This window comes from Rhipicephalus microplus, unplaced genomic scaffold (assembly GCF_043290135.1).
Source record: "Rhipicephalus microplus isolate Deutch F79 unplaced genomic scaffold, USDA_Rmic scaffold_822, whole genome shotgun sequence".
NCBI lineage: Eukaryota > Metazoa > Arthropoda > Arachnida > Ixodida > Ixodidae > Rhipicephalus > Rhipicephalus microplus.
In genome coordinates, this window is record NW_027465376.1 from 2,276 (window position 1) to 29,679 (window position 27,404).

The 27,404-nt window shown below is 42.7% G+C and overlaps 1 pseudogene; it reads left to right on the plus strand.

The window, feature by feature from the left end:
* Window positions 1-27,309, plus strand: LOC142795720 (synaptotagmin 1-like; annotated as a pseudogene).
* Window positions 27,310-27,404: the final 95 nt, after the last annotated feature.

The window sequence follows — 27,404 nt, forward strand, 5'->3', positions numbered from 1 at the left end:
CAGCTTGCCGTGACTGTGATCCAAGCAGAAGACCTGCCTGGGTTGGACATGTCCGGCACGTCCGACCCGTACGTCAAGGTTTACCTCCTCCCGGACAAGAAGAAGAAATACGAGACCAAGGTGCACCGCAAGACGCTCAATCCTGTCTTCAACGAGACGTTCAACTTCAAGGTTGGTAGCTGGCTCAAAGTGCAAAAACCTGGTCTGTATAGAGGAATAACGGCGTAATCGTGCTGCTAGGCATGTTCTGTACGGTAGTGTGTTGATTGTAATTTCATTGAATTAAATTTTATTTTGATTGATCGGGTTGTTTATAAACAGACGTCTCACGTCAGTTCAAGTAGCCATGAGCTTGAGGTGATACACTTGCCCTGTTCACCCTCTGTAATTGGTCCCTTGGATTGGTGCCTGTCAGCTGTGCCTCCCATTGGACCTCTGTTGGTTCGGGAATTGTCGTGTTCTTGGACTATGTGGAAGAGTGAGTTCGGCAACTTGCAAAATTTGCAGTCTAGGTCCATCTGTTCCAGGATACATCGTATGAAGCAGAATGCCATGGTAGTAGCTGTCCACTTGAAGTCGGCCCACTCTGAGGGCTTGACATTAAAAAAATGAAAGCTTTCAGTGATTATGACTCAGTGTATGGCTATTTCTTAAACAAGCTCACTCTGCATGTGATATAGGACAATGTTTGCGGTAAACACGAGACAAACATAAATAAGTAACAATATTGCACCGGTATAATAATATTTCTTCTTCAAAAGAAATGTTCACTTTCATGGTGTGCAGTTTTAGAATCGATTTGATCCAGCAACACAGAACTCGCATAACCTTTCAATAATATTTTAAATTGTTTTGCCTAAGTTTATAAATGATTTCTGAAGCACAAAATATCGTGCTTGAATGAAGCAGTATATTTATCTTGCCCGCGTATGACCAATGGATATTTCTTTATAAGCTATAACTTAAACGTAAACATTTTGACAGCAATCTGTCCTGGCTGGGTAGAAAGGTTTAGAAAATTGAAATTGCTCCAGCCACAGTTCAAATAGAGTCCGACGTTTCGAGACCGACTCGGTCCCCTTCCTCAGGGGGTGACTGTCTTGGTCATAGAAGGGAGGGGAGGGGACCGAGTCGGTCCTCGAAACGTCGGACTCTATTTGAACTGTGGCTGGAGGCAATTTCAATTTTCTAAGCTATAACTGCATTATATTTGTGTACACGATTTGTTTCCTATATGACACATCCTACTCATCTTCCAAAACTTGTATTGACCCATTCTATCAGTTTCTCGAAGGGTTGATAGGTAGGATAATTGGTATGTATTCATTATGACAACCTGGTAGCGCAAATAAAGGAGACGAAAAAACTCAGACACGTGCATTAGTCTGAAGCTGTGTCTTGTTTCTGAGTTTGTGCATTGCCATAAACGTGTCAACGTAACAAACAAATATTAAGAGCCAACAACTAGATCTGTTTACAGCACTCTAATGCATAATATCTTGTGAGTGTAGCGTCCACGAGAGAAAGGCGCCCAACTATCGTGAGGTAATCCAACTTGCCTCCTAACTTTGCCAGGTCCCATACGCCGAGATCACCACCAAGACGCTTGTGTTCGCCATCTTCGACTTTGACCGCTTTTCCAAGCACGACCAGATCGGTGAGGTCAAAGTTCCTATGAATACCATTGACCTCGCTCAGGACTATTGAGGAATGGAGGGACCTGACTGGCGTTGAGGGAGAGCAAGGACAGGTCAGTGACCTTTTGACCCCTCGTCCCTATTCATCTTGCTTCCAACCAGTGGTCTGCCATGGTTCAATGCAAAAAGCTCGATGTTCGATGTCTCATTCTTTTCATGTTTCCGTGTGCCATCATAACTGCGAATATATCAATTTGGTAGAAGTGAAATCTCACCCCACGTCACGTTATGCGAATTTTAGTCTTGTCCGCTTTTTCGTGCAATTGTATGCCACGTATGTTAATAATCATATTAATCAAAGTGCAACAAATGATAATATCAATGACACAGTTTTATCTACAATATTTCAAACTTATTCGTTTCGCTGACTCTAATGAATGGTCATCATTAGTCCGAGTTATTTAGCACTTCTGGTAACTAATTGATCCATCGCCTATGTGGCTCGAAATGACAGAATCGCCAAGTTAATTTATCTACAACTGCTACAACCTTGTCAGTTGAATTGTGCGAATACTTCAGGGTAATGTGTGATTTTCACCCTGAAGCATCTCGCTTAGCTCATGTGAACAGAACACGTAAAACGATGCGTATGTGTTGTGCAGAACTATCACTAACTAGAGCTGTAGACTCGTTACGAATGTACAACATGGGCTGCTTGGTTGGTAACCACTTTATTGTGGTAACAACTTTATTGATCAGCTGCTGAATACAGGATTTTTTGTGTCCACGAAATATGTACAGCAACGCGAATGCTTAGCGACCATGCCTTAGGTACCCAAGCCACTCATTTAAATTCCTCAAATTTTTTTCTACATCTAAGAAGGTATTTGTAAGCTACTTTCGTTTACAAATGTGGCAGCACAAGTATTGCACAGATCAACATTATAGTATATATATGTTAACATTAGGCATTGCACGGTGCTTTACTTTTAAAATTAAGGTAATTAGTAATGTGTAAACAAAGACATATTTGCCCATAGTTTTTCACATCTACAAGCTATTTCTAAAGAGTCAGAATGTCTTGTCGGATTTATTCTCGCACAATGCGTATCATGTCAGCTTCAAACAGCTAATGTTATCTCTAATGAGAGACGTGTGTCATAAACTCAGTGGCACATCTTCAACGGTCAGGGAGAGAAACGTACTGGACATATCTTCGGGACATCCAGGAAATTCGTTAGCCAGTACGCCTCGACGCGTTAGAAAATTGTTCGACCGTCATTCGCCGCGACAAATTTTTAGACGTTAGCCCTTCAGTGGCGCCGCGTGATGCCCTCAATACACGCTTTGGTCATTCAAATATGCGCTGAGAGCTCTACGGGGACATTCCATGCGGCAGCCTCACCACAACCAGACAGGTAAATCAGTATGGAACTGTCTTCAGTATGGAACGGAAAGACGAAGTCGAAACTCAGATACCTAATACGGTTGGCACATTCCTTTGTGCTCTTTTTTTTTTTGCTTCTGCATGTATAATGTTACACCGCAAGTCGCACGAATGAGGTGCCTGTTCCATGAGCATGCTTTTGCACTGACCGTGGGGCACCTCTTCTCTGTAGTCTGCATTTCTTGCACTGGCCTTGAGCACGAGCTGGCCGCATGATTTCTTGAATGCTGTATCCTAACACCTTTTTCTCAGATCGACTGCTGCCTTTCTCAGTTTTTTTTTTTGTTCACTCCTTGATTTTCCTTTAATACTTTCTTTTTCCTACCCTCCACGTTCTGTGTCTCTCGGTGTTTAGAGGTACTTACTTGTGGCTACGCTGCTACGCTGTCATGCGGTAGCGGCGGCACCAGACGCACAAGGTGTCCTGTCAGCACCTTGTCTCTATTTTGTTTCTCTCTTTTTTTCGTGGACTTTTTGTCTCGCGTAGGATGCGAGGAACAGGCACTTCGTGAGACAGAAAACATTGTGTCGTGTGTGTGTGTTTGTGACAGGCAAAATGGAAAGAGGCTCTGTAAAGAACCAAAGGCTCTCTGTGCTGTATCGTTAGCATGTCAAACGTTTCAAGAAACGCTGTGATCCTTCCTGTGCACATCTGGGTGTTTTTTAACCGGCCGCATATTTTGAGTTGTGTATTACACAAAGCTAAATCTCAAGCCTGTCTCCAGCTGATATACTGTGCAGTGAGGCAGTTCTCGGTTAATGCAGCAGTCTTAATAAAGACAAAACTTACGTTTAACCATCATAAAAGATGGGTGCGTATTAACCCCATAAAATAACGAACTAGCACCTATCCTAATCTCTGTGGTTCTAATCCTAAATTATACAACTATACGTTAAAAGCTCCCTCGCTCTCCATTGCTCCGAGCATTCCTGGACACTGCAACTTGACTGCAGTAAGCATTCAAGTGAAGCCGAATATGAGCTACACTTTCGGCCTAATGCGAATAACATTCAGAAAAGCGAAGTCCAGTTTTTTTTATTTCTCGGTACTTAACTTTGCAGCGCTTCTTTTAACTACTTAGTGCAAAGCATTGACTAAAATCAGGCAAAATCTGACACTGGAACACGACAAGGCGAGGTCTGAGCACTTCGCATCCAGCTCACCACAGTTTCAGCGCTCGCGAAAGTCGGAGCAACAAGATTGACCTGGCGGAAATCGCAAAAGCCTTGTATATCAGAGCCTACGCTTTTACCCAGCAGATGGCGGGATGTGTCCACAAGCGTGGCTCTCCAAATCAAGGCGCGACACATTTGAGTATGCGGGCGAACCTCTGAGGTGGTGCGTACTCGGGTAGACTGCATATTCTTGTTTGTACAACAGATGGGTTCTTTGTACCACAGATGTACCACAGCCATCTGTACAACTGGTGGGTGTTGCGGTTCCCCCCTAAACTGCGACCGAAAACAGCCCGAAATGGTCCTCAATTGTCTTTCGATTAGAAATGGCATTGAGTAATTGCTTTTTATTCAAAATTTTGGGGAGCCTGTATGACGTCACAGAGCCTCTTTCGCTCAGTGTTTACCGTAGACATAGATGTGGTGCGATGGTTAGGTACAGTTGACTGCAGCAACGAAACAAACCACCACATACTCACCGTTGCACTTGAGTAGCGTTTGTTCATTGTAGTGTACACTTAGATACCGGTTCCCTCTACGAACACGTGATCCTCTCACAACACCATGTAGACGTAGACTGTTTAGCTCTACATGTATAGCGCTTGCTTTTCGTTGCTTAGCCTACCAAGCGTTCCGACATGACATAGTTACGTGACCACATTCACGCCACTCATATCCAGACCACAAAGGCCAACATGCGGCCTTTGTCTATGCATCTTTTCGGAATTCCAATATATTTTCCTTTGTCCGTACATGTACAACTCATGTCTAGGGAGGCCGCAATCTGGAACCTGTAAAATTCAGCAACATTGCGCGGTAAGATTGCTCATTAACATTGCGCGTCGGTACTCATGAACGTCACCAGTATATGCCACTTCTGAAGTCTACATTTTTCTAGAATATGCGTCCGTAAAATCTTAAATCTTGAATAAGTTGAATGAAAGGCAGAGTGGTGTTTAGAAACAGACCGCATTCGAACAACGTTCATGGAGAAGCGTCATGCTTCTAAGAAATCTACAGGCAAATACCGCTCAGAGTTCGTAGCAAGCTAACAACTAGGAATTAGGTGTCTTAAAATATTCAGAGACAGCTGCAAAAGTTGCTACAACCTTTCTTACTCTGTTTCTATGAGGCTTCTTGCTTCATTCATGGGACTTAAAGCCAAATGGATAATTATCATACCGTAAACCTCTCTTTATTGTTTGCCATCAAGTCCCAAGTTCGAAATATGTTCCTCTTCTGAAAACTGTCATCCTTCTTTTCTTACGCAATATGAGAAACATAGATAGTACCGCTTTTCTCACTGGTTCGTATTTCCCTCTCTTTTCTGCGGTATTTGACCCTTCAAATATAGACTTTTTGCCTGAAACTGAAACTATCCCGAACTCATATTGTGCTTAAAGGAGGCATGACACGGTCACCCAAATATTCGTGATTTTAACGAAAGACTAGAAGTAGAGGGTCTACCATGCCCAATAAAGATATGAAAAGTGTGCCACAAAAAGAATATTTCAGTGCAAAACAAAACATAGTAGTCGCTGACCGTTAGCTCCGCCCACCGCCGGCGTACGCAATTTTGCCATGACACATGTGACGTCATGAGCTGGAAGGAGTGGGGATGTAGTCTCTTAACGAGTTTCAGTCGCTGCAAATCGTTCAGTTTCGGGGCCAAGCTGGAAAAAGCAAAGTTATCTTGACCTCACGCGCAGCTGACCACGGACCAATATTGTTCGCAAGAGTACAGACGCTCGCACAGCTAGTCGCATGTTACATCACTGTCGTGCCTGCACCGTGAAGTCAGACTCTCAGGCCATAAAGTTTCTTAATATACACTAGAGGGAACTCTGGCGCTAGTGTCTACGGGAGCTGCAACGCACGGCGCTTCAGCGAGCATGGGAATCATGGTTAGTACACACATTTGTCTGATCTTCGTACTTCTGGCCTGCTTCTGGATTCGTTTTTGTTCGTGTGGCTTGGAGCTGCTTTCTGATGAAGCATAAAATCCGCAAGTGTTCAGTGGTTGTGCTTCACCACCTTATTTTTTTAAAGCTTACCTTTTCAAACCAGGCCACGAAGTTCAAAAGGTATCGTTCTTTTCTTTAAAACGAAACCGTAAACAGCAATAAACGAAGCCGCAAGTACGATTCGCCGCCCGCAAGTACGAAGACTAGGCAAATGTGTGTACTACCCATCATTCCCATGGTCGCTGAACGATCGCAGCGCCAGAGTGCCCTCTAGTTAATTTTAGGAAACTCTATGTCTCAGGCAGCCTGCGTGTTTGCAACAATGCTCAATTATAAACTAGGCGCCCCATCAAATGCGCTAAAATTTCGTCAACTTGGTTTAAACGCACAAGGATTGAACCACGTAACACGGATTGTGATCAAAAAATGGGTGCCATGGCATCTTTAACGTCCAGTCAGGATATATCCTCGCTGGGTAAAAGCTCAGCTGGTTGCATTTCTTCACCATCACTTTTTAATTAAATAACGCTCTTTCGAGCCAACACTCTGGCTGGTATATACGGCTTGTTGCAGATATAAGTCGAGATTCAAACATACTCATCAGTCTGAAGCCTGCTTGTCAAAGCGCAGCTTTTTATTCGAATGCTCCAATATTGGCACGATATCCAAGATAACTGGCCTACAAGGGAATGCTGCAAGCACCTTGCTTACTTTCACAACGTCCTATACGACTTAACGGTTTACGATGAACACACGTACCAAGTATTTCTTTGTTAGTGATGATCCAGGCTTTATAATGACGAGTTTTCAGTTACCGGCACGGTATGCTCTTAGTCATATGTGATTTCCTATGTGGATCTCCCAATAACGTTTCCGCATATATCGGGTGCGCAATCGGTTTTTATAGGATAAAGCATAACTCTTATTAGACACCGAGTACGGTAGCTTTCTGAATTCCAGAAAAATGGCACGTGTGAGTACAGTGCCGACGAGAGCGGGAGGGGGCCCCAATCCCTGTCAACGGTGGAGCCTGACCGCTCAAGCAATTTGGCTGCCTTTGTGGACTCGGGTTTTTGTGTGGCGGCGCATGTCCTGTGCTGGCCGTGATTGTGAAGTGGTGGTCATATGTGGAGCATTCGTTTTTATTTATTCCTGTTTTTTTTCACTCGGTTTCGTTTTTACTTTTTTGTACTTCCCTGGCAAAAATACCAGCGGAACAACCAGCATGACCAGTCCGTCACTGCGCTGGCCGCGAATGTCCCGAAAAAATATCGACCAGTCTTTTTTCAGTCAGCGCCAAATGAGTCCCAGATAGAATACTCAAATGTCTGCCACAAAACGTTCACTAGACTATTGGTCGGCTGTCTTTCCCATGTGACACGAGAAGGACACATACTATTCATTGTGAACACAGTGGCCATGCCACTGTAACAATGCAGGTCAAACAAGAGTATTAGGTATTTTATTTTATTCTACTTGTCTTCACCCGAAAAATTTGCTACAATGCTTGTGTATATCTATTGTTTTTGGAAAGAAACTGTATTCGCCCTTGTATCTTGCTTGTGGAGCATATTTTGGCAATGTTAAAATCCTCGCTGTGTTGTTTTTTAGACAATGTTGTTGCAAATATTTTTAAATTTTGTGACGCAGCATACAATTATAATCTCGTTAAGTACTACAAATTTTGAGGCACGGGAATTCCTTTTTTTCTGTTTTTATGCCTCCATACTCTCCTCAATCAGTGTCTCAAGTAATATGATGACAATTTATAATGTAATGTTTCACCTGGAGTTATCCGGCCAACACGTATATAATAAATCTACAACACATCTCAGCAGTAGAAAACTATGCCAGCACTTCCCAAGCAAGTTTAAGATCATTGTGACCATCATCTACCCTGACGTCACACTTTATTACATAAGCAGCAGCAGCAGCCGCAGAAGTATGTCACCTAAAGTCGGGGACACAGTGTCTGAGTTATACTCGGATAAAGATGGTTGCTACACCACCCAACTGTCGTCAAAGTTCATTAATTCCCAACGTTCTTTTAATCTTGCTGAAATTGTGTAATAATGTTTTCAGTGATTAAACCACAATAATTCTGAATCTTCAATTAGAGCCATTACATTAATGTATTTCATATCACTTTGTCACTGCAAAACATTACATGGTAACTTAATTCCGATGGCATTATCCTCAAAATGAATTAATGTTGAGTTTTCGTTGAGGCGCACAACGCTAACACATTGGCTATATTTTAGTCAACGTATTTTAACCAACTGTTTTTCCCACATTTTCTTTTGAGCACTATGAGCATGAACATGAGCCTTTTTTTTTAATCACATTACATGTCCTTATTGAAAACTTAATGTTGCATAATAAATATAAAGTATTGTATGGTGCATTCATTTAAAAACGCATCGGAACATGAATTCGTAACTTTCACACTTTTTCTTTCATTAACCCTGGAACTACAAAGGTAAACTCGTAAAAAAAAAACCTGCACAGTCGAGCCGCACGTGGATGAACACATTTGTCACTATTTTTGGACATTACTAAACACAGTTAACACCAACTGATAGAGCTACTGAGGACATGCTGCTGCTTGTACTGCGTAAAAAAATGTGTGCGAAACCTCTCATGAAATGCACTGTTTGAAATACTCACTTCATAGACTGCCCGAGTGGTGTGGGTGCTGGACTCTTTCATAGCATTCCGTACTGCCAAAAAGTAGGCATACGCAACGAAACAATAGATGTCTATATGTGTGTGTTTCATCTGCATATATTTTCCCAATATCCACTGCTAATCAGGAACTTAGAAACTGAGTGCAATCATGTTTTATGTATTTCATTCAATAAGATTTGCGGTCGACGAGCAAGCTATAGACACTTAAAGACATACGACCACCCTGCTTTCTTTTCTACATTTCCTACTCAGGAATTTCTGTCATTTTATGCCTCAATTTTTTAATTTCTTCTATTGTTCACGCTACTTTCCCAATCTTTCTTCATTTTTTATTCATTCCCTTCTTTTTTTTCTTTCGTACATGGTCTGCTCGCCGCTCCTTTGTGTCGCATCGCAAAAAAAAAATATTCTTCTATCTCTTTGAAACCCCCTTTCTCTCTTTGGGATCATGGTCCACCTGCTCCCCCCCAAACCTGCTGCGGAACGCACGGCTGCCCGTAAGTATTGCCACTGGCCGCCACCATGCGGCGGTAGCGTCGCCCGTTGTTTTCCTCCTTCCCTCTATTATTCCCCGCCTCCGCGCCTGCGCAGTGCATGCACCGTTTCTGGCTTGAACACCTGTACTCTTTCTCTGCCTCTCATATACTTCGTGGTTCTCCATCTCTCTATCCTCGCCCAATTCTTGCCTCCGGAAGTAATCCCCCGTTTCCCTCTATTGCTCACCATGTTCGCGCCCCTGCAGAAGAGCTGGCGGTGACTCCCGGAACGGGGCTGCCCTGTCTGACCCTCTTCGGCGTGTTCACGTAACGGGGCCCCCTGTTCGCCGCGCTTAAAACCATCACGTATACTTCTTGCCACCGTCACCAACTCACTCAAACCTCACTTACATGGTGGCTGACACTGTGTGTTTGTGCCTTGATGATCGAACGACCACCCAAGAAGTTCAGCATTAGTGCACTTTATTTACCATCGGCAGTATAAGAAACGTCTCATTATAGCAGGCAGTTCATTGGTCATTTCAAACTTGATGCTGTCTGCACAAACTGCAGAAACTAGACAGATATCTCTCATTTTTTTATGTATCACAATCGCGGCAGTTTAGGAATGACGGCTTTATTTCGAATACTGCCCTTAATACTGGCCACCTGTCTATCATTTGGAGGTGGCTAATGGTGTTGATTTACAGTCTATTTTATTCACGAATATGTAATGGGTTTTGCGATTCTTTGGTCCTATGACTAATATGTAAGGTAAGTATGCCTTGCGACTTGTACTACCCTCATTTACGCACAGAGGATGGGACATATATATGAATATACCAGCATGAAGATGTTGCGGATATCAGCAAGTGCGTGAGCTATGTAAAACAATGCTAATCACAATGTAGAGACACTGGCTGTTACATGGCAGTCCAACGTCACCAGATAGTTTCAGTTATTGTGTGTTAAGATAGCTTGAAGTGCAACCAATGGGAACGCCCGTCGCAACGCTGCGTGATAAGTATGATGCCCTCAACTTTTGTTCTCTCATGCTAAAACTGCAGTTGAGAGATAGTTTTCAAACTGATGAATGATCACACATAGACGACCTAGTGCATCCAGATATTTACCTTCTCTTGCGAACATACAAAGAAACTAAACGAAATAAAAAGAAGTGCAAAAACACTGAGTTCACACAAATTACTAAGAAGCGTATCGACGATGTCAGCAAAGAAAAGGTATACCTCTTCAATCTCATTTGTGTTCGCTTGCATGCTATAATTATATTATTATTATTATTATTATTATTATTATTATTATTATTATTATTATTATTATTATTATTATATTATTTTTATATTATTATTATTATTATTATTATTATTATTATTATTATTATTATTATTATTATTATTATTATTATTATTATTATTATTATTAATAATGATAATAATCTTTATTTTTCATCAATAATTTGATTAAGGACAGCTACAGGTAAAAGCTGCTCTCCAAAAGAGGCAGCTTGACAAAGGCCCACAGCTACATTTTAGCACGACAGCAGTGGCAAACAATCAGCAATGTGAAGTCAACAACAATAACAACAACACCAAATAGATAAATAAATAAAAATAAATAAACATATAAAAATCAAGTCGAAATTCCGAAAATAAAAACAGCAACCATGATAATATAGCAACTGCAAAGATATCTTAAAAACTAAACATGTGGATATGGCGCAATCGAATCTGTGTACAGTGTAAAAAATCTATGCCAGCTTTCACATATTTATTAAGTAATACAGGAACTATGTAGGATAACGTCCCTGTGGAGTAGTTTGTTCTCGAAGTTTTTATTTTCCATGTTTCTTTATTTCGTGTTTCAAACAATGTAATATTTGGCTGCAGTTTTGAGAGGTCATGCAAAAAATGTCGACTTTCTTTCGATTCACGCCTGATTGTCAATGCTAACTTAAAATTGTAGAGACGATGCACGGGTAGTATTCAAGCCTGTTGAAGCAATTCGCTTGTGTGAGCATCATACGGCAAGTTAAAAATGATTCTAATATACTTCTTTCGCATCAGGTACAGTTTTTGCAAGTTCGTGTAATTTGTAGTCCCCCATACCAAGAAACAATAGGTAAGATGTGAATAGACAAGCGATTTATAAAGTAAGAGTTTTACCTTGTATGGTAGAACAGTTTTGCCACAGTACACCATACCCACTACGCGAGATAACTGACTCAGCACACTGTTAATGTGTTCACTCCAAGGCATATTGCTCGAAAATGTAACTCCAAGAGTTTTCATACTATTTACAAGCTCAATATAAGTATCGCCATACTTGAGATGTATGCTTTCATTAACGGGATTATTTTAAGGTCCAAATAGTACCACCTTTGTTTTACTAGTGTTTATGTTTAAATTATTACAGCATGACCAGAGCTTTAATTTCACAAGAAAGTGGTTCATTTTCTCTTCAAGCGTGATACTATTTTCAGCTGAAACAAACATGCTGACATCATCGGCATATAAGACGTATTTAGCGTCTGTATAAATACGAGTTAAATCATTTATATAGGCTATAAAAAAGGGGGTTCAAGGATGCTTCCCTGAGGTACACCCTTAGTAATAGGCTTCAGCTCTGAGAATATTCTATCTATTTCAACCACCTGTTTGCGATATTTAAGGTAACTTTTTATTAGGTCTAGTGCATGACCACGGGGTGTTCTACAATCGCCGAGAAGTTATCTCGACACTGCGAAGGCTTCCGCAAGTTCGTGTTACTCCGCAAGTAGTACGGCAGCTTACGGTTGCTTTCGGTTTAGCTCGCTCGCGTTGTTAACACGTTTAGAGGATTATATATTCGAAAAAGGTGAACGGGAGAAGCGTTTGGTTGGTTCAGCGTACATTGTGGTGCCGTATTATGTGTGTATTCTTTCTTAGAGAAATAAACAGCGCATTGGCGGCCGCACGCTGACCCACTACGTTCTAGACACCATGTTTACCTCGGGAAACGGGTGGGATGAAAAGGTTGTGCTATTTTAAAACATAAGGAAATAGGGAACGTGTTCGTACAAGTGAGCAATAACCGTTCACTACGTACGATTTCCCGTAATTCTTCGAGTCTCGTGATATACGAAGCACCATTCATTTCAGCTAGACGAAAATGAAAAATTATCAATGGAACTATTTCTTGGCGTGGTAGCAGGCATGAGCTTCGGTTGTGTAGCCGCCGCAGTACTGTCAATAAAAGTTATCGCTGAGTATAAAAACATCGTTGGCCTTTTCCGTCTGTTCCTTGATAGTACGGGGTCTATTATGCTGAAACACTAAGGTTCAAGTCGTGGTGGATAACAAACAGCCTTCAAACAGTATTGATGGTGGCTTTTCTAGGGTAGAGCCGGACATGTCCAATTTCGCTGTGTCGCATTCTGTGCCCTTCACTGAAGCGTTCAAAAATTAATGCTATGACCAGAAATCCCTAACTGGGTGCTATTTATGTAGTCGTTTTTGCCAGTGTTCTCTCATATTGTAAAGGTAGAAATGGTACGCCAGCATTTGATGCCAAATGAAATTGTGTATGTACTATCCCTATCGACACTATCGACCCAAAAGTTGATGCATCCACAATGTAAGGCTGGTTTTCACACGTGCGTGACTGGGCTGTAGTTGCAAGAGCATAGAATATTAATCAAGGCGCGTGTGTGCCGACGTACCTTAAGTGATACTCCTTGCACGTAACTTCTCGAGGAAATCTGCGCAGATTAGCTAGTGTCGCTAAAGAGAACGCTGTGGCACCAGAATTCGCGCACGAGCGATGGTTTCTTGGGAACCTAATCGAACAGACCTCAACGACTCCACGCACCGGTGCCTTAGCTACTGTGCATCCGAAAACACGCCCTGAATGCCGTTTTTCGAGGCGCTATCTTTTATCATGCATCTCGGACTGCCATGTAGCTACAAGAATCCTTTTTTTTTGTTGTTGTTGTTGTTGCTACTCACCGAGAGACATATCTCGGCCTTCGTAGAGTCACTCTTCGTGATGTTCCATTTTATTGGAGTAATCCTACTTCGTTCTCCATCCTTGAAGTCTACTGCTAGTATGGTAAATAATACCGTGTTTTTTTATTTTACTTCGGCTTGTATAATGTCGCACAGGCTACACCTGCTTAATTTGCCTTTCAAATTCACCCTTATGACTAATTAATCCTGACGGCTTATTGACTCGACAGGGTAACATGCATACAGCTTGTAGTCAAATGACGCTGTAAATATGGTCAGGTCGACAAGCTCGATAAAAAAACACCAAAATTAAAAGCTGATATAAGTTACTTTCAACTCCGTAGAAAATGTGGTCAACATTATACCTCTTAAATTGCGTGCTATATGCCGTTTCGCAAGCCACGAAAAAAAAAACACCACGCCATATCCCACGGCTGCTCCAGTGTCAAACGCACAAATTTCTGCATGTGCCATCTTGGCGAGAACATCTCACTATGTCCAGCGCACTTGTGTGATCACAGGTTGCAGTGACTCTCCTTTTTGCAGCACTATTCCCTCCACGATGTCCGTTGGCCACACCGGCGCTACATTCAAAAACATTCGTCAATCAACAGCGCAAAGTATCACACATCATGCGCACATCCAGAGTCACGCTCTCCGTAAAATAATGCTTCGGGTCTGCGATGGAAAGCCGAAGTCTGTTGCCAGGGCCCCCTCTATTTTTTCAGTGGCAGCCAGATGCACCCAATCCAGTCTTTCACCCCTTTCTTCTCTCTTCCTTTCCAACTCTCGTCCATCGCTTAGCCTTCGCATGTGATTTGCGATCATTAAGCAGATACCCTTTAGGTAGCCTGTCATGACGGAAATTACAAGTAATTTTTTTGCCGAGTTGTGTACAGATCCGAGGGGGACGTCTTGCATCCCTCGTGTTCACTATATTGGGGATCACGCTGGCTCTGTAAGAGATATGGTGCTTTGACATAGCGTGTCGCTGTTCCTGACGATATACGGGCAACCAATGGGGAAGCGTCGCTGCAATGATATGCATGCGCTGACATTAGAAGCGCTGTGAGGCGGCTGTGGCATTGATTCTCGTCACAAAAGAGCGTGAAGAAAAAAATCAGACAGATGCATGATATAGGAGACGGAAGGAGCGTCTATCACATTTCCCCGGGAAAGCGCTAGGAGGAACGTGTGGCTCAATCAGCTGTGTACTCTTGATGTGGCGTCACGTCACGACCAAACTCCGAACTAAAGCAAACCGATGGCTCCAGTTGAGGCGTCAGCGTTTGCACTGGCTTTTTTTTTAATGTTGGAGGCGTTGTTACATTGATACAACCTAGTATGACGACACAGCCAACACGGTCAGCGAACATCTTGCATTGCGTTCATTGCGATTTTCTCGGTGTCTTCAAATCTCTGGAAAATGCCGATCGTCCTCTGATGTGACAGCCCTGATAGTGATTTCATGTTAGCTCTTTCCAAGGAGAAACTATCGTCTTTTCTGTTTATATTTAGCTGGTCGTTTCTAGAGTTTTAGTTGCAGTTTTTCCTACTTAACTTCGACAGAGTCGCATGTTCTCCTGCAAGAAACATACGGGACCGACAACTCAGCTTTGAACAGTCGGTACGATGCTCGACGTACCGTCAATTGCCCAGCCTTTTAACGCCGCCAGCGTTTCACAATGAACCTGCCAAGCGCATCAGAATGTTCTCCCGTAATATGACTACGGATTATATTGTGAAATGATACAGCATGTTCACGTAGAGTCTCCGCATGCTTTCGGCATATATTCTGATCTCCATGTACCACGATATCTCTAGGAGTGTTAGAGTTCAAGATCAATCATGAGCAACAGTTTGTGCGTACGTGACCGACAGGTCATCTCTGCTAGCTGGGTTTCGTGCTTCTGAAATTTTGCGAAGGGAATCCTTCCCCCGGTTCTCTTAAACAGTCCTCCACTTGAAGTTGGCGCATACCTCGACCGAACTCACTGCAACGCCGTTGCTTGACTAAAAATGCCGCAGAAATTCATATGTACAGCTGTCAGTTTTCACCCCGTGGCCTGTTCGATTACATCTAAATGCTTCGCCGAAGATAGTCGTGGCGATCACCATCACACGTACACAATAGCCACTGTTGCCAAGAGGTGGCACTGCCACTGAGCTTCCCTAATTGAGGCAGAGCGAGTGGAGGGACCACACATAATGCGTAGGTCCGACGATTTCCAGAACAACACTATTTGATCATTTGACTATAGGAGTGAATTTGATGATTATCTTATTTCTTGCTCTAATGCAGCACCCCTTTTGCCACGTAGGCTAACGAATGTTATTGGAACGATGTGTTAGTACATTTACCATGAGCCTAGTGCGCTCAGAACAATATGGTGCGACTAACTAGCCCATCCCCTGTTCTTCACGCTCTTTCACTTGTCCACCTATTCACACACAGGCCTAGCAGATCAAGGCTTCTAACTTCTATTTCGCACCATTTGTAGAAAATGGCAAAAGCTCCCCGACTGCTCGTTGAAATATGTGCGTAGCTGAAGGAGCAAATTGTCATGCTCTCCGCGAGCACGGAATTACCAAAGCGGTGTCACCGAACCATAACGCGCTCTACAAGATTGCAAACAGGTGATGGCGCCGTCACTGATGGTTTACCGAAAACGAGCCAACTGTACAGTCGGGGTGGCTACATCCAGAATATTTTTGTAAATTGGAAAGGGGCATCTTACAGGGCGGACAGGTACTTTGAAATTGCGGTCGAGTTTCAATGTTTGCTTAGGTAGGCCACACTTTTAATTGTGACCTTTATTATGGCGATGTGTAATGACAAAGTTCAGGACAGTAGCTGTTTCCCGAGCGTTTTCGGTTGCACTCATCGCTTGTTTGTCTGTTACGTATGATTTTAAGATTACGTTTTGTTTCGCAAGCTCCAAGCAAGAAACGCTCGTATTTTCTTGTTTTTTTTTGTTGTTGTTGCAATTTCATTCCATGGTGTTCCGCATGATTCTACGATTCTACAAAGATGACATGAAACTCTGCAAGGGCTTGACGTCCTTGCCATGAGAATTGAGGCACTTTCACTAATTTAAGAACCATATATTTCGGGTGTAGCTTGCGCAATCCGGGAGCGTTGCAGCAGAGAAAGTAACGCATCCATTACCGGAGTTTCCAATTACTAGCTATCCCCCAAGTGCCCCTTTACATAATTGCGAAATAGACGCTCCTTCGGTGTGTTTTGTAAGATGTAGCGTTACATAAACGTCTGTCATCTTATCTCTTTAGTCTTCGTGAAGCCTGCTCTCAAAACGGAAAGCCCTGTAAGTGAGCCATTGTTTGCGTGATAAGTTTTCGATGTAAACTCTGTAAATGGCACCTGAATTACGTGATACGCCATGCCTTCGAGAACGAGTAATTCTGAAAATCTTGTTTTATTTCTGTTTGTTCTTTCTTTTCCTGGCCTCAGCTATTGGGGACCAATCCCACAATCTGTCTTGATAGGGTATCCACAGGACATTGCCTGTAAGCCAAAATACAGCATAATTAAACTTTTGCACCCTAAACGAAAATACACAAATGAAAGGTTCACAAAGACCAACGAAGACTATCGACTGACCTTTGTTGATCGGTAAGCACAATATATACTAGTTAAAGCACAATCACCATGCATGAGCAGAAAACTGCATAGTATGTTGCTTTACATAAAAATAATAAATCCTTTAACAGAAACGTTCCACTACCACATCTTCTTTAGCGAATTCATTTCCTTCTCATTCAGCGCCATACCGATGGGTGATTGACACGACTGCCTTGAATTCTAGACATATGCCACGCTTCTACAATCTCTCTTGTCTATTAGGCTGACCATACAGAACACGAATCCGAGTAAATGAAGTACTACACGAACTCAGAAGAAGAAGGTACGTCATGCATTATGCAGCCGAACCAACCAGCCCGCCTTTCCGTATAAATACAAAAACCAGGTTCTAAGACACACCACGTGATTCTTCGCTAAGAAGTGCAGAAGCACGAGGAGCGCCCGTTTGCTGAGCCACCTCCGCCGTTACGGGAAACAACGATTTATAGCGATGACATAGCGGCCGCAGAAATGGGTCGTTATTACCAAGGGGCTTAAATGACAACAGTGCGCTACACCGCTGGTTTCTTTCTTTGCAAGCACAGGGCGTGCGGCATATTCGTTACGCCAGAAGGTTGCGCTCGTAACCTGGTAAGCATTACGTTCCCCGATACATTAACAAAAGCACTAAAAGCAAAAGTGGTCGTAAAGCATATCTGGCGTTATTACATCGTGTTTCGCGTATAAAGCGCTGTACTTGGACGAGCAGTGCTTATCTAAGCATCCCAGTAAGCGAGTGCCGTGTTGTCCACGCTCGTGAATCAAACGAAAACGCCATTCTTCTGTCATTTCTGACAGCGTTATTGCTGATCATAGCTACCACTGGCATAAGTGTAAATATAGGCTGCTGCCAGAGAATTGTCCATCTAGGTAAGCCTCATTTACGGTAGCAGTGCAGCCCCGTAAGCGTAGCTAACTTAACTCTACAAGTGTGACGACGTGACGACACCAATTAGAGACTCGGGTAACATCTAGGTCGGGTATTAACTCTTCTACTGGTTGTAAAGAAGTGGTTATCCATGCAAAAGCCTCCTCGCGCTATACGAGATATAAACTTCGACGAGGTTTTTAGGGATGATGAGCTTAAATTAAAGCTATTCACTCCAACTTTTTATGTTCACCTAAAGATGAGAAGGGTGAAAATCGAAAAAAAAAAGTGTACAGGTGTTCCTGTACGATACATTCTTTAATTAGCCACCTGAAATTCGCTTCATTTTTGCCGTTAGCTCAATCTGACGAGCAGATTGAAGTTTGTCGTACTAATGTCACCCTTCGAAACATTTACGCATTGACTTCCGCCATCACATTTTCATTTGCCGTTTCAGGTGCAACAACAAGGATTACATGTTCTGTTATGTATTTCTTCGCACGCTTCCACTAACTCCTCTGGCCATGTGCTGTCTCTAGCTGAATGCTTCTTTTACTTTGAATGGTTTTTCGCACTTAGTTTTGACGAACAATTGCGTCTTTCGATAACTATAAAGATTTTTGGAAGAACAGATGCGTCACAAATAATACAGCAAAAACATTGCTCTCATTAGGGCACGTTTGCCTTATTTTCTTGAAAAGCGGAAGGTTTGTCGATTGTCAGGTATTCTTTAAAATATTTCCAGAAAAGTGCGAATCAACGCCATCCTAAATAAAAAAATAGACGAACAGAACACTCGAAACGACAGCAACCTCGCCTGCGTAACTTATCTAGTTTGTTACAGTTAGCACCTTCGATGAGTTGTAGAAGTAGGAATGGATCTTTGTTTATTAACAATCAAGAACAGAAATCTTGAGATTTCCCTCAATTATTGCTAGACACATTGTTTACAGAAAACGAATGACTTGTAGGCAGGCTCACCCTTCGATCTAAAATTGCAAGCTTCCGGAGATGTCGAAAGTTTGTTTTATGGCATGGTAAAACACCACCTGAAACCAGTATTACCAAGAAAGTCGCCCAGGACAGGGATGCTGTTCTGTTCTGTTCTGATCTGTTCTGTTCTAACTGCATTGCTGTGAAGAGGTTGAAATCCATATTGCCTCGGCTACTTCATATCAATAAGTTCTGCAGCGAAAAAAAAAGAATATACTGAATGGTACCCAAAAATGAACAATTCAAAAAAACGTAATAGCCCATGAAACCAGTTCAAATATCATGCCAACGCACAGTTTGCCTGCAGCAGTTCACACTGTCATTAACTGTTCACAAGCACACCTCCCTTTTCTACTGTCAGTATATGCACTAACACATTTCATATATACCAATCCCTGGCTGTCTATCACAGACACTTATCCAGCCCCATCTCTACTACGAAGTCTGTCGGAAAGATGTTCGCCTTTTCTGAAAATGCATCTCAGGCCATGGTCCAAGTAATTTCTTTAATGTGAGGGGCCGTCTGTCTGAACTTGATAATTTGTTCCTTAATTTTTCTGTTTCATTCGCGTATTTAACGCACTCCAAAGAATATGGCGAACAATTTTTTCTGCATGACCACAATGACATTCCGGGGAGTTGGATCGATAAATTTTGTGAAGGAAGATGTTTGCGTATGCTACTTCCAAGCAAAGCCTGTGGAATAATGTCCTTGAGTGTCGTGAGAGGTCTGTCGCTATGATAAGTTTTCTGTGTGGATCAACCTCATAAAATACTGATTCCTTTGATTTAGGGCTATAGCACCAATTCTCCATCTAACAATGGTTAGCTCCTTTCGTTACAAAATGTCGAATATCCGCCCCAGACAAAGTAATTGTGCAATGCCGTCCTTCGTTCAATGATTTCTTAGCGAGGCTATCAGCCTCTTCATTTCTCTTTATTCTAATGTGACATGGGTATTCATAATAATACGATGTTGTGACTCTGCGCTGAGGCATATTAATGCTCTACAATGTTGTCTCGGGAGAAAAAGCTACGAGTCTCGTTTTGAAACCCTCTACTTGGTGTTCTTCGTAAACAAGACCTTGGAAGGACCATCGTGAACAAATACCTTTTTCGAAGCTCGTGCTTTCAAAAGACGTGCGTTTTTTTTTAAGAATAACTAAACCTATCAACTAGGTTTTCGTCGTTGAACTAGCATAGCTTCCGAAACTATATCAGAGTCGTTGTATGGTCCATATTAACCGCTCATATACATTCAACCGGATTACCTGCAATATCGTTGGGCGCTTGTAAAAATGAGAACAAAAGAAAGACAAGCGTAAACACTACTTTTCCTAATGCAAATGTTATTTGCGCGCGTGCTTTAGACCTTCGACATACTCGCAAACCATAACGTGCAGTGTTTTTGTGAATAACAACTAAAACAGCACCGAGACATATACGCTGAACTTCCGAAATAGTCCATGCAGAATAAAATGTCTAATGCACCTTGCGCCGTATACTTAAACTAGACCAACCGGGAAAACATAAAAACGTAATTCTGTTTGTGAAAAAAAATTGCCACCTATGGTTTGAAACCACTGTTTCAGACTTCACTGAGAAGAATGCTACTTTGTGTCAGTGAAAATTATTGTGTAATATAAACTGCGATAAACTCACCTGATGTCATCCGCCATTGTTGTAGGGCAGTTACGGCGCTAGACGGTGTACTGTGCCATGTCAGTGCACAATAACATCGAAATTTCTGGATCTTTGCACCACGGCGTCTCTCATACTCTTATCGTGGTTCTGGGGCGTCAAACCCCAGATTATTAACTCACCTGATGTGACATTCCGATTTGAAATTCGTGGTGAACTTTTGACGGGAACAACTTCTCGGCCGAATTCTCATCAAACTATTACGAAGGCCCCACGTGAGACATGCCTGAAGCATGCTTCGCGAAATTCATTACAGTTTATGGCAGTACCACAGATGTTTTTTTCTTTGTGTGGTATTTGCCCTATTCTCCGTCTGAGTTCATATTTCACATATACAGAAGACGTGATGTACTTTTCTCTGCACGTGCTCAATAATACCATAAGCTGCACCCTTGGTTGCTTCGGTTCTCCAAAATATGCGTATTTTTTACGACCCTACAGTGCACCATTCGCATTCTTGTTTGACTCACTTGACAAAGATCCACTACATTTTTTTTCAAAAGTCAGCTGTGTATTTTTAAAGATATATACTTGAACCGCTGAGCAACATATTACACCTGTATGACAAAGTGTTGCAAGAGTTCTTCAAGCCTACGTTCGCATTTTGAGTTTTACTCAGGCATATATTGCTTTCTTCAGGCACATTTCATCTGCGTTTTTTTCCATTCTCGCTACGGTGAGACCAAGAATCTTGTATACGAAGGACTATTCTATGCCTAACGCCCACCTTCAGAATATTAGAACCAGCCTCTTAAGTGTGACCGTCCATACTTTTTACGTAAACTTGCTGTAAAATACTGCTTTGAAAAGAATGTGTTCAACTTTGGCACACTTTTTGCTGGATTGATGGCGGCCTAAAAGTGATGCTTCAATATGATCAAGAGATTTCAAAGTGACAGACTGCATAAGAGACGAGAAATCCTCAAAATGAAATGTTATGTTCCGGCGATACTGACTGTGCAAGGATTTCCTATCGCTTCAACCCTGCATTTTTATCACAACTTGGGGCTTGTTTGCAAATCGTCGAACAGGAAATACGAAGTGCTGAGGCTGTTTTTGACTGGAAGCCAAACACGGGTGTACCACCAAGGCACAAACACACCGCGAAAATTACGGACTCCGGAAACACGCCTTGTTCCGGACGTTTCTATGAGCTTCTGCATATTGCATGAGCTGTCCTTTGGTTCGCTTTGGTGTTTCTTTCCGCAAGCATCACTTGCACGTCGAGGAACAGTGCATGTCTTCGTACGTCTTTTTTCTTGTTCAAAAGTTAAGTAGAGGGTCACACAGTCGGAGTATCCCGGAGCACACCTCGGCCACAGAAGAGAGGCATTCCCGTATCGTGAGCCAAACCAGAAACGAAAAAAATAGAAGCATTCACAAAAAAGTGACCATCAACAGATGGTCTCACGGCAGTCACTATAAATATAGTAGCCGTGTTTCGTGTATGTGTATGTGTTCTGTGTCGTGTCGTATCGTGTCGTGTAAAGTAGTGGATGTTATCTGCCACACCCTCAAACCTCACCTTTTTCCGCTGTTTGTGGAGAGTCGTCTTGTCTTCCTTAGCGAGTGTGCTTTCGATGTGTGTCGTGCTTCTACTGTGTATCTGTGGGTTATGTCATCTGCAATGGCTGGTCCTTGCGAGAACGTGCGGCAATCTTATTTTCGGAGTAAACGCCTACGAAACTGAGACCGGTCGTCTTGCTTTCGTCTGATTGAGGCGAAAACGTTGAAGGTTGCCTTCAGCCACTAAGTTTGCCCTTTGTAGATTACGTTTGCTAAAAGATGAAAACCAGATCACACTACCTTTCCTAAGCTTACTGAGACTCTTTTCTGGTTCATTGTCTTGCATATGTCATGCATTCATGAAGGTATGACAGATGAGGCATGAAGTTCTTCAACACAGTATGCAGCGGCGAAGAGTGTCCTCTCTTTGCGCCAATAAGCGGAACTCTGTGGGAGGCACTTTAAACTTCACTCGGGGTATGTGTCCAGAGACTAGAATATCTGAAGAAGCTTAGCGTTTTTTTTTATAGCGCGCCGGCGTAATGTCAAGTTTTCTGAGGTTTTCACATTCACTGATCAGTCACAGTGCATTTGTGAGCTGAGAAGAAGCCAATCTGTCCGGGTAGTTTTTTAGGCGGCAAAGTTTCTGACCACCTAAAAACAACAACAACCGAAATGTCATTCATACAAATATTTCGTGCATCATGGTTGTCCAAAACCATCACGTAAGACACTTCATTCCGACGTGAAAGTTCATGTCGAAGAACGGCAGATATTCAAAGAAAATACCTAAGTTTGTGGCGTAACCCACTTAGCTGTTTCCAGCCTATTTATTGCCAGCATGTCTCTGCTAAACTGCTGTTGTTAGTTCATTTTGAAGAGCTCAGCTACCTGACAAGTGTTGTCATTTTTCGTTGCTCCTTAGAGGTCCCTACGTTGACTTGAGGGTGACGTTGGTCAATATCTTTAACTAGAGCCTGGTTCTCACAAGGACAAGCTTGGAACACAGTTGTTTTTGATGTTTCGTTTGTATGAGCGATTCAAACTGTCAACATCCACCACCACATATTGGCTTACAGTTTAACAAAGTCCGAGTGTGGCGCTACATATTGCTTGTTTCACAATTAGTCGAGTGTTAATGCGCTTATGAGGCAGGCTGAACGACTTATAAAATTTCAGACACGATATGGCACTTGAAGGTACAAATTATAACTGAACGTGCACTGAGGCATATAGTTTCAGAAAAAAATCTCCCATATGTCTGACATGTGACCATATATGTCAGACGTATATATTCACTTCAGAGTAGCATTATTAACATGATTTTTTCATACCCGTGATTCCTAAATATCATTATTAGCGACGTCAACATTTTCATGCCAATGCCTTCAAGGTAATCAAAAATGGCTGCCTATTCCCGACGTACCTTAGTTTCTCCTGAGACAGCCAACGTCCTTACCGCTGTTGCATTCTCGTAAAAAACGCACTCCCGCTGTCGTGTTCACATCTTAACAAATAAGATCGTAATCTTCGGTAACCAACTGCGAGAATTGATTAGTCTGAGTAAAAGAGAAAAAAGTGGTCTTCAGTTGTAGCTGGCTGGCAAGAAAGCTTAGGTGGCCTACTAGTTTATCCTTGCAGTTCATGCACGTCTGGTACGTGTCTAGCATAGAAGCGTAACAAAGTTCACATTATAAGCGAAATATTTATTCAGTATCACACGTGCATGTATATGGTCAACAATAAGTTCTATGTTTTGGACAGCTTTCTCACTTTGGTTGCGATCTTGGCTTTTGTACGACGCATAGGGAATCGTTCGTACAATGTATACTTCCAGTACAAATAAGTGATAGTGCTGCGAAGGTGCCGTATGCAACTTATTTTCAAAAACCAATTTATCCCCTTTGAAAAGTCCGCAATTTTTTGTTGTTTCTTTTTTAATGTAATGAAACGATTTGGTGCGTTATTCTTAGTAGATTTTTACGGCACTTCATCTCCCTCTTCTCGTGCATCGAACACGTAACATAAAGCTTTCAAACTCATTCATAAAACATTGTTTTTAGCGTTTGTAATCATTTGTAAGTCACTAAGCTTGTAAAGCCTCTATTCGTCTAACTGTGCATGTAAACTAAATGCACAAACTGGAAAATCACAGTTAATAAATACAAGGCGCAGTTGCTATTTTTTTTCTCGAATTATTTTAAGGCATTAGTTCACGAATCAGATGCGAAGAGCAACGGGAAAATGGAGCAGGTTATATTCATGCAAATGTTGCAATGCAAGGTACGATGTCAAAGTGAAGATCACAGTGCAAATGCGACAAGACATGCTTTCACAGCTTATCAGTATTAAAGCGTGTGTACACAGAACGCGTTCTCTTTCCGCGAAAAGCCGTTAGGCGACGAAATATTGTACTTTCTACCTCACAGTGGTGCCATCGGTGCGTGTCTAGCCAAATACCGTTTGCACAGCTTCTCCTAAGCCTGTATGCGAGTCTGACCAAACACAAAGTTTCAGTGTGCACATTTTTGGCAAACGACTCAGCGATCGTCGTTTTTTGTTGTAAGTAAGCTTATCGAAGCGGCACTTACAGATGCTTTCCTTACTTGTACTGCGACTGACTAAGTCATTCTCTTTTTTTCCCACTTTCCCCAATGTTTTATGTTATTTTACATAAAAAAACATCATCGCTGCCAAAACAGGAAAACAAGTTGGGTGACATCTGTTTCTCACTCCGTTACGTTCCCACGGCCGGCAAGCTGACTGTTGTTATCCTGGAAGCCAAGAACCTTAAGAAGATGGATGTTGGAGGACTCTCTGGTATGTAGCACTGTTTAGTCACAGGGTTCATCTACCTTTATACAAGTAGTAATATGGTCCTTATCCACAGGGTTAGCCAGTATTTTTGGGTCTAAAGAAATATTTGCAGTAAATCTCCATAAGGGGTGTGCGAGGCGTATATCGATGTGTGCAAGGTGTATATGGTAATGGGGCGAACACTAATGGCGATGTGCGAGGTCTATATTGGGGTGTGCGAGGTGTATATCCGAGTGTGCTAGGCGTATATCGGTGCCTGCGAGGTGTATATGGGGCTGTGCAAGTCCTATATCGGCGTGTGCGATTTGTATATCTTGGTGTGCTAGGCGTATATCGGTGCGGGCGAGGTGTACATGGAGCTGTGCAAGGCCTATATCGGCGTGTGCGAGGTGTAGGTCTGGGTGTGCTAGGCGTATATTCGTGCGTGCGAGGTGCATATGGGGCTGTGCGAGGCTTATGTCAGGGTGTGCTAGGTGTACATCTGGGTGTGCTAGGCGTATATCGGTGCGTGCGAGGTGTATATGGGGCTGTGCGAGGCCTATGTCAGGGTGTGCGAGGTGTACATCTGGGTGTGCTAGGCGTATGTCGGTACGTGCGAGGTACGTATGGGGTGGTGTGGCGTATTGTGGGGGTCTATCAAAGAGGGTGTGTGAGGCGTATATTGTGCCAAGGCTCTGGCGTGATCGTACGCATTTTCAATTTTAATGCATTATGATATGCTTGTAATGGGAGTTCACACTATCCACCAGCTATCCAATAGTCGCCCAGCTGCACCAGCTGTTAGCGAGCCTAAGCCGTGTCGTATTATCAACTATGATATCAACGGCTTTTAAGTTCACGTTGGGCAGTCAGGTGTGCATCCAGTGCATGTGAACTGCGCTAAGAATTTCGGGAAGCCATAGTTAACACATCTGCACAAAAAAATGCAAGTGAGTCACTTGACTGACGATTCTCCTTACACCTTTCTTTTAAGTAACGCTTTTGTAGTGCGTTAGCTAACGTCCTGTTTCTTTCTAATTTCAAGAAAACTCCGCCGGTTTAAAAACAAGATGGCTGGACGATTTATTAAGTAAAAGACATTGCATTTGTGTTTTACTATCCAGAATCATGCAAACTTAGCAGCACAGCTGAAAAACGTAGATGGGTACTTCTGAGTTTCTGCTCATTTAACTAGGCTTCTCTCTATCACGAGCCAGGCTACGTTGTAATAAATTCTCCTCAGAATATGCTAATTGTACCTAACGTGTTCTTAAAGCGGAAGGTATGTTCTATTTAGGGCGCTTTCACGACAACAGTGACCCCGTTTAAATGACTCGGTAATTAGTGTCTATCGCCTACGAACCATAGCTGAAAGATTGGGGTTCTTTTCTTTACAACATGGACTGTGATGCTCCGTGTTTCAGACCCGTACGTGAAAATTGCACTGATGATGAATGGCAAGAGGCTGAAGAAGAAGAAGACCAGCATCAAGAAGTGCACCCTGAATCCTTACTACAATGAGTCCTTCACTTTCGAAGTCCCGTTCGAACAAATACAGGCAAGTCAGCGAACCCCTTAGCGTGACCATGTAACATTGGTGCAGAGGTTCAATTAGAATTCGGTCAAGCAAGAACGGTGTGCTCCCTGCAGGAAAGTAAAAGTAGAGGGGCTGTTTTATCAACACAATTTGAGATATACTCACCAAAGATAAGTAGTTATCTCTACCTGCCCCATTTACGAGAAGCCTTCATATTAATTACGAGACCTTGAAACTGTGTCCTCTGAGTTGCAGGTTCGCTGCACAACCTTTACGAACATTTCTAGTTCTCCTGTTTTACATTTTACGTGAGTATAATTGTATTAGTGACGAGTGCAGATATAACACATGGCAAAGAAATTCACCGCAGGCCACGACGGGCACCGTAGTGTTAACAAGTCCGATTTATTTGTGAATACTCTTCTAGCATGTATACCTGAATCATGGCAGGCCGTAACCCTTCGTGCTACGGCATGCTGCTTTTCAAACATAACGCATAAATTGTGCTAAACAATGAATGAAGTCCCGTATGGTCTCTTGTTTGCTGTGTCCGATGGAAACAGGCCCTGTTCTCGAAGTGTCGTCTCCAGCGACATTCTCAGTTCGGCGATTTCTCACAACTTCGCCATTCTTCGTTCTTATCGAACGCAGAAGGTGCAGTTGGTTGTCACGGTGGTCGACTACGACCGCATCGGGACGTCGGAACCCATCGGAAAGGTTGTGCTGGGCTGTAACGCCACGGGCACCGAGCTGCGTCACTGGATGGACATGCTGGCCTCGCCGCGTCGACCCATCGCACAGTGGCACTCGCTCAAGGAGCCCACGGACGGACAGGACAACTGAGCCAACGCAGGTGCGACTTACGATACCTCGTATTCACATGGCGACGACGATCAATGTGACCGTCATTGTGACCACACTGTGGTCGGTTACTACCTAATAGCAAAGATAAGCGGCACCCACAGCCA